The sequence below is a fragment of the Pinus tabuliformis genome, chromosome J, assembly GCF_031772625.1.
Source record: "Pinus tabuliformis cultivar Carrire ecotype Pingquan chromosome J, CPIR1, whole genome shotgun sequence".
Taxonomy (NCBI): Eukaryota; Viridiplantae; Streptophyta; class Pinopsida; order Pinales; family Pinaceae; genus Pinus; species Pinus tabuliformis.
The window spans coordinates 456,320,866-456,329,534 of NC_142295.1; positions in this window are offsets into that span (position 1 = coordinate 456,320,866).

Sequence of the window (8,669 nt, forward strand, 5' to 3'; positions counted from 1 at the left end):
AATTAGTGTTTCACAAAACTAAATCACTTGGTTATCTCAAAATTATGTGCATAGTCTCTTGTGTTGTTGATTCTAACCAAGGCTACTCTTTAATATCAATAGAATGGTGGTCAGGTCGAATTCCCAAATGGGGATCCTATCCCAAAAAATATGATATCTGGTTGGGACATCATATCGGGGAGACCCCCCATATGTTGGTGGTTTCCATCATCATCAACACTGCTCATATCCCACTTCCCTTCTATATGTAAGAAATCACTAATTTTAACCTACAAGGAATTGATGGGATCACCCTTTCCAAGGTCTTCAGGAAGTATATCATCAAGCCTAGCATCCATGAAAAGGTTGGAGCTCACCTCAACTTCACTTTCCAAAGTTTCATCCTCGTTGTCACCATGCTCCCTTTTAGGACCATCTTCAAGATCAATTTTAATGTGTTTATCTTGATGACCTAGAAAGGATTATTCCTTTTACTCATGGTATTCTTCTTCATCACAACCCTGATTTATTTCATCAATAGGAGGATCAGGGATTTTACAGGAAATCTTTTGTTTTAGTTGGAAATTATCTTCTTCAACTTCTTCAACATAATTTAGGATGCCATTATCTTGTAGAGCCATGGTCAAGTATTGAAGAATAACTTCAAAATGTCACATTGGTCCTCAATACTTGAGAAATTCCTCAATGAATACCTTAAGGGAAGGGATTCTTTTAGGTCTATAAGAACTCTTAATCTAGGCTCTTTGATCACTCCCAAAGGAATTAATGAAAAAATCGATGAGATAATTCTCATAAACCATGTTGAAATCCATATTATACTTGATAAATTTGGCAACATGATCCATAGCTAAAGAAGGATCACCATTGAACTTTGGGAAAATTTTCATAGCACTTTTATCCCATTGATTTGGATATCCAAGGATATCCTTGACATCTAAAGTAGGGTACATTTCATGAAGATCCAAAGAGGCATTTCCTTGAGTTTTTCATAACAACCAATTATGGAGTTTCCAAGTTGAAATTAAAATTCCATAAAAGATGCTTGCTTCACCCTAAAATAATTGAAGCATTGAATCTCAATGAAGAACTAGGGCTTCATTCTTTCAATGGAGTTTCCAAATGAGTAGATTTTTCCTACTATATGGGATAAGCTCAACCAAGAAAATTGATCTCCAACTGTGGATAACAAGAAGGTTGAATCAAATCCTCCTCGGAAATGGTGCCAAAATATTTCTTCAAAATCTAGCAAGTCTTGTAAAGGGGTACCCTACAAGGCAAGCACTAGACCAAGTGACAACAATGAGGTAATTTCCCAAAATCACCATAACCACTACCTCTTTCTCTTTATGGTCTTTTACTAATGGGAGGGTTCACGGTATATAGATCACATATGATAGATACTCTGAGATGAAATGGTTAAGGTGACACAATAGGTTCTTAAAGGATGGATAAACTTAGGAACAAGGCTCAAACAATGGACATAATACGATCCACATCCCTTATGGAGGCCTAATTAGGGCACGATAGACCTAGGGCTTGATGAAATAATAAGGAAAAAGATAGTCCTAAGGTCAATTTTCTAAGAAAAGGTTTCCAATAATCAATATTAGCAAACAAGTGGCATATGAAACCCTTAAAGAAACCCTAAATTTGAAGCTTAAACAATCTAGTCTTTACCTATGGAAAAATAGCTAGGGAAAGAGAAATCAAGGTCGAAATTGGATAAATTAGGAACTGAGGATGAATTTGAGGCAACCAATCCTAAACTTGATGTTGAATCTTTCAATATAAAAACATCTCTCTTAGACAATTTCACTCCAAACCCTAATTAGCTCGCTTATACTTAAGAGGGATAAATTAAGAGAGAGAAAAATTCAATTTATGTATGAAATAAAGATTGATCACCAAATTGACAAGGTTAATGCCTATTCCTTCGGTTTATGGAGTCTATTGTTGTTTTAGTTTTTCCAATTCTCGCAAAAACACTTACAAGATTAAATGCATATATAATCCAATATTTATCCATGATAACTTCTCCAAAGATAATAAAGTAGCTCTAATATTTAAATTAATCCATACATCACATCTCACCAAAGATACAAGAGGCCGAAAATCTCCCAATGAGGGTCGAAATAGTCCAAGTGATGATGATTCAAATGAAATGATCCCCTCCTCTATTTATATGAGGGGGAAAAACTCTAATATTAGCATAAAATCCCATAGATACAATTTTAATCACTAAACATTCTTGGGTTACAATCCAACCCACTAGATCTCATCATAGATTCTCAAACAAGCCCACATGTGTGAGCCACCAGGCTTCTAGGTCTGACATCGTGCATAAAATGGCATTCAAATGCTATGTCTAAGTGCTAGTAGGTGCCAAATGTGATTCATGTAAAAATCATGATTTGAGGTTTGGCCCTCAAACCCACCTCAATGTATCCTTGTGATCCCAAAATATAGTTGGGGCACCACAAAGTGGTTTGTATGGGTCTCCAACTACTCAAAGGATCCAACTCTGTGCTAGCATTGAGGGCTTTCCAGGTGCTACTTGCCCTCCCTAGTCTCTGATAGTTCAAAAATTCCTCATTTGGGCCTTGAATTAGCTTCCATCCATCAATTGATGCTAAGGTTGTCCTAGGGCCATATTGGGCCCAAGTCTGTTATCCTAAAGAATCATCAAATCCAGTGCAAAGTTGTGCCTTGGGTGCAAGGGGTGCCCTAGTACATGTGTCAAATGTTGTTGCTGCTAGGAGGCCCAAGAGTCTCAACACTTCACTTGATAGTTCCATTATTCCTCTCTAATGTCATGGTTACCTATGGGTAATGTTTCCAACATATGGGTTGATGAACCACCTAACCATCACGACACAAATTCTAGTGAAAGAAACTCATCATTAGGGAAAAACAAGATTATTTCATCTTTGTAAACCAAGATTGAGTTCCATGGCCTTTTTAATACTTCAAATAAGGATCACCTTCTAAAAGAAGGCATTTGAACTCATATTGGTTTTTGCTCCCTAGGTACAAATGTTTAAAGGACAACCCTATTAGGTGTTTCCAGCCCCTAAGGGGAAGTAACATTTCCTCAAAGGGGCCAAGGTTACATGGCTAAGTTCCATGGTCAAAGGGACTCCAAGATGGGGGGTCCACATACTAAGTGTATGTTGGACATTTGGCATTCTCTGGATGGCTAGTGGCCTAGTGAAGATATCTGCAAATGTGTTGGCATTGATGTCAATAATCATGCTGGGAGATGTGTTGGATGGTTGTCATTGCCTAACTATTGGCAAGAGGAATCCCATGGTTGTTGGATTTCTATGTAGAGAATAATCACAGTAGTAGGCTTATTAGAATAGCCATAAAATGATGACTAAAGTGATGGTCCAAATGGAATCCCATGGTAGATGCAGGCTTCATGTGGAGAATCATCATAGTAGTAGGCTTACTAGAGAAGCCATAAAACGATTACTACAGTGGTTGGGAGTTCAGGATTCCTAGCACAAGAAAGAGAGTCAAGGAGAAAAAGAGTGGAAGAGAGTTTGCAACCATTTTATAGGAAGCATATGATCTCAAAGCTTACATTGTAACCTCTCCAATGGAAAGTGCTCTGAAAGAGCTTTCCAACAGTATGTGGAAGTCTAAAATTGACCTCATGGATCAGAAGTTATGGTTTACTGAAATGAGGGCCTTGAAGTCCTAAGTAGCCCAATAAATTTGGGCAGGTCATATTGGAGTATCAGAGGTCAGCAGAGCAAAAGGATGAATATCGAAACCTTAGAGTAGAGGATATAGGAAACTGAAGGTCATCGGAATATAATAGGCTTTGGATATCCAAATATCAAAACTTCTTAACAGTGGTATTTTAAGAAGTTATGATCTCTAGTAGGGTTGATAGCTAAGGCACTGTGGAATGTCAATAAAATTTAATGATGGATCATGTTTCAAAACCAAGGCTAATAGGGACTCCTTCTCTCTCCTCCCGTAGGACACATGTTGACATGTCAGTGGGCCTATGAAACTGAGGTGGCTAATGATGTCAGCATGATGTGACATTATGGTGGACACGTGGCATCATGTTTTAAGAACTTTTAGTGTCCCAATGGGATGAATCGGCATGACATGTGTCACCTCCTAGGAGTGGCCAAGTGTGGAAGTGACGTTAACATATCATAGGTCATAATATCAAAGTATTAGGACATCGTAACTCTGGTGCATATGGTGGTTGAGAAGTTATGGTAAAGGGAGCTTCGATATTACCTAGCACATGGTCGCATGGAGACCCAAAAACCAAGGGTGCAGAGCATGGCTAGCACCTAAGTGGTATGGAGTATATCCGAGGATAGATATCTCATAAATATTTTATAATGAATATTAAAAACGTTACGGTTCCAGGGAGCTCCGATGTATGTGTTGAAATCCAGTCGGGAAGTTAAAAGAACCAAAGGTGAAGAACTATAACACACGGAGATAGGCCCTCAGTAGGAATACGGAGGCTTGGCACATAAGTGCTATACTAGTGGTCACACACAGTGGTCCTATAATGTGAAAAACGACGAGGACTAAGAAAAAGGAGCTAAGACGCAATCAAAACTTTTCAGAATTTATGATACATAAGTGCTCCAATATAAAAATAAGTCAGTGGTCATAGGCCCGGTCATATGAGAAAGTAAATGCTCAGGGAGCTTAGTGACCAAGGGGCTAAGGGTATTGGAACTAAGTGATATCATAACATTCCTCTTGTATGATTTATGATATGTTGTGATTCTAATATAACAGTAAAAGGGTGTATGCAAGATGAATGAGTCGGCAGTAAGGACCACAGTCATGCAAAGGAGTTGGTCTCAGGAGTAATTGCAGCTGTCAAAGATCACTGGGTCAAGGAAGAAAGGACCACAATTTATAGAAAAGAGTGTTGGATTTTCCTTGAGATGAGACAAGCCATCTATGTGCTCTAATGCACGCCTCAGTGAGTTAAATAGATGAATGGGTCGGAAGCTAAAGAACAACTTCATATCGGTGGAGTTGGTTTATGGAGTAAGATGGATCTGCATAAAGTGTTGATACAAGGTAACGAGGACAATGGTCCACAGAGAAGCCTTTCCAAAGTAAAACCAAGTTGTGTGAAACCATGAATAAGCATGGAGAGCCTCAATGATAAGATATTTGTCCACAGAAAGGAAAATGCCTAGTTGAAGTGTGCAAGTGGACTAAGAATTGATTCTCAGTATGAAGAAACAATAAGGTGGCCATTCTCATGTTTAATGTCATGGAAGAGACCAATTTAGATGCAATATAGAAAGGAAAATACATGTCGAAGTACACTCAGGCATTGTGGATACTATACAGGAGTGGCAGCATCGATCAGCAAGTAGCAGAGGGACAAAACAAAGAATCCCAGTTGAGAAAATGTGGGAATACAACATTTTAGAGTGAGCTGTGTGGAAAGCTCATTTTTTGTGACTGTGTTTTTGTGCATGAAGCGAAGTGAGCCCATTCTACTATGAAAGGCGGAGAGTGCTTATGCACAGGAAATACCCCAAGACAGTGAGGGTCGCCTAAGAAAGGTCGAAGGTGTCTGTGTTGTGCGAAGAAGGTAGAGCAAGCCAGTGTTACCATGTGTAAGGTCGAGAGGGCCTCATGAATAAAATAGGTCTAGAGTTGAATGTATGCAGTTGAAGAGTAGAGTGCAGAGAGGACTGTGTGGCCTATGTGTGATGGTGAGTGCTAGGTGTGGAACAATGAGTTGTTGCAGATCGTATAGAGGGTTGAGAAAAATAGAGTGTTACGAGGAGCTACGATTAGTGACTTTTGTTGAGAATATTAGTGGGCTATTGTAGAATGAGTAGATTGATTTGGGTTATGAAGAGAACATAGCTGATATCAGGCAGAGTGGTTGCTAATTATAGAGAACATTGGGGTCCTTGCGAAGTTTGGGTTGGAGCCTGCATACAAGAAGTTGGTGCTTCCATCTCTAGTGGGTGCTTGACAAGGCTTGGGGGTTGGTGCCAACTGCAATTTGGTGCTTGCAACAAATCTTTGAATTTGGTGCTTCACATGGTGCTTTTGGTAAGATGGATAGGTTTCTACAAAAGGAGGGAGCTAGTGCTTGCTGCTAGTGGGTACTAGCAAACAAGCAAAGGGAGTTGATGCTTCCTATGAGTGGTGGCTCACAAAACAGATTGTTGTAATATATTAGGTGCTCATATTTTACATCAATAACAAGAAAAATATTTGGTGGTTTTTTCCTAAAAGGATTTCCATGTAAAACCTTGTGTCTCATATGTATGATGCTCATGGTGTGTTCTTGTATGTTTTTTCATATTGCTTCCATACGATATGTTGTTATTGATTATATGGATGGTTTCCAAGTTTGAATAAGAAAATAAATTGGCATAAAGAGATAAAAAATAGGCTTACTATTGATTCACCCCCCTCTCAGTATTAACATTGTTTCCAACAGTTGGTATCAAATCCAAGTTCCTTCAGGAATAACATAACTGCTAGAAGGTAGATCAAAGGGAAACAATGGCTAATCAATCTTAGCTTACTTCTGAAGGAGTTACATTCTTAATTGAATCAAATTATGTATTCCGGAAAGCTGGAATGGAAGCCTATTTAATGGCCTTGGGTTTCGATGTATGGCACTTTATATTGAATGGAGAAAATATTAAGCAGAATGAAGAAGCCAAGGAGGCCATTATGAGAGGGATGTCTAAGCCAGATGTTGATAAAGTAAGGAATTGTTAGATAACAAGGGAAAGGTTGGACAAAATGCAATATATATGTGGAGGAAATATCCATGTGGCTCAAGAAGACACTAAGGATCCCTGTTGCTCTAGCATTGAATCAGAACATGCAGAAGTTGCTTCTCATCACACTCGTGTTAATGATGAAGAAGTCTTGGAAGGGAGATCATGTTGCTCAGAAGGTAAGCTATTGTTGCATGATAAATGCAAAGAGATAGGTAATTAATTATCTAGATGTACATGTGAATCACTTGAAGATAGAGATAGTTATGTAGTTGTAATGAAGATAGACCCACTTTAGTAGCAATAGCTAATGAGGGATCCTTAGAGGAAGAAGAGAGATTCTCGGTGTGCTCATCCATGGGAGAAAATGAGAATACCCCAGGTAGTGATGTAGAAGGGATAACCCTTGGACCTGCAGAGGATTCCATGGACAAAAATATGGTTCTAGATATGTGGTGACTCAACTAGCACCATTGAGAGTGAAGAAAAGGATTTAGATGAAAGGATCTTTTTTAGAAAAAAGTTGATCTCTACTCTAAAGGAGATCAAGGATCTATCAGAGGAAAATATCAAGCGAGAAGAAAAACTGAAAATATATGAGTTTGAGAATGAGAATTTGAGAAAAACAATGGTTGAAATGAATACTCAACAAGAAGAGGCTAGCATACTGACTGAGATGTTAACCAATTAGCTGAGTGAGAAGGAAGCTTACTGTGAGAAACTACAAAATGAGACAATCTCATTGAGATATGACTTCGATAAGTCAAATAGAGAGTTGTCTCAACATCATAAGATTAAGGAGAGCAATATTGTCTTGGATGAGATGATTGGAAAGAAAATATCCCCTCTCATCAAGGTTGGTTTTGGTTTCAAGGAGAAACCTAGCTCCAATAAGCCAAAGGTTGAAGGGTCAACTTCCCATGTAAAGGGAGTTTGAGGTTTCAATAACAAGAAAGGAAAAAAGGTTGATTGGTAGCGGCAACAACAAGGAAAGAAGAAACATCAAGAGAAGGAAGGGCAACACCAAAAGGCTAATAAGCAGTGACCGCTAATACAATAGAAGAGAGCTAGGTAGCTGCCAGAAAGAGTGAAAGGCAACAATGCAAGTTGTCATGGAAGGCACATAAAGAACTAGTAGAGTTCCCTTCCTCCTCGAGGAAAAAATCTTTAAAGGAAAGATAACCTCTGTCATCAGAAGTCTTTTTATGGGTATTATTTTTCTTGTAATAACTTTGAACATAAATCCATAGACTGTAGATGGCAGGCAAGTAAATAAGATGTGCTGGGAAGCAGCAACCCAAGGATGCAAAAAGAGTATAGGAGAAGGCATGCTGGCGGAGATAGGAGTTTTAAAAAAAACATTGTTAAGAAAAGTAACTCCTTAGCCCCATTATTAAGCCATGTTGAAAGCTAAAACTATAGAAATTTTGGGCAAAAGAGAGCCAGCTGCATAAATGATAAGAAATGGCATGCTCCTCAACATATGCATGCAAATGTAGCAGCTCAAGATTTGAAGACAAAAAGGAAGAAAAGAGAAAATGAATACAAGTTTGTCTTCAGTGCTCAATATCAAAAGATAAAGTTGGAAAGAGGGGGAAGAAATAAAAAGAATGACCCCCGTACTCCTATAGCGGACCCCTTTTGTAAGGCAGAAAAGCAACAGGAGAATTTGGGTGCAGAAAGAGTAGTTGAAAGAAAAGTTTCCTCTATCCATGTACAACCAAGAGAAATCCAAAACATGGGAAAAGAAGAAGTTGGAGAGTAATGCTTCTGTGAGGACTCAGCCATTGAAGGTCTGTAAAAAGAAGAAGGATGATCTGCTCAGGGGGAGTAGATTCTTTGTTCCTCTTCAGTGAAGGAAGAGAATGGCCTCAAGGGAGGCCAAGTAAGTCAGACGAAAGAAGTAAAAAGAAT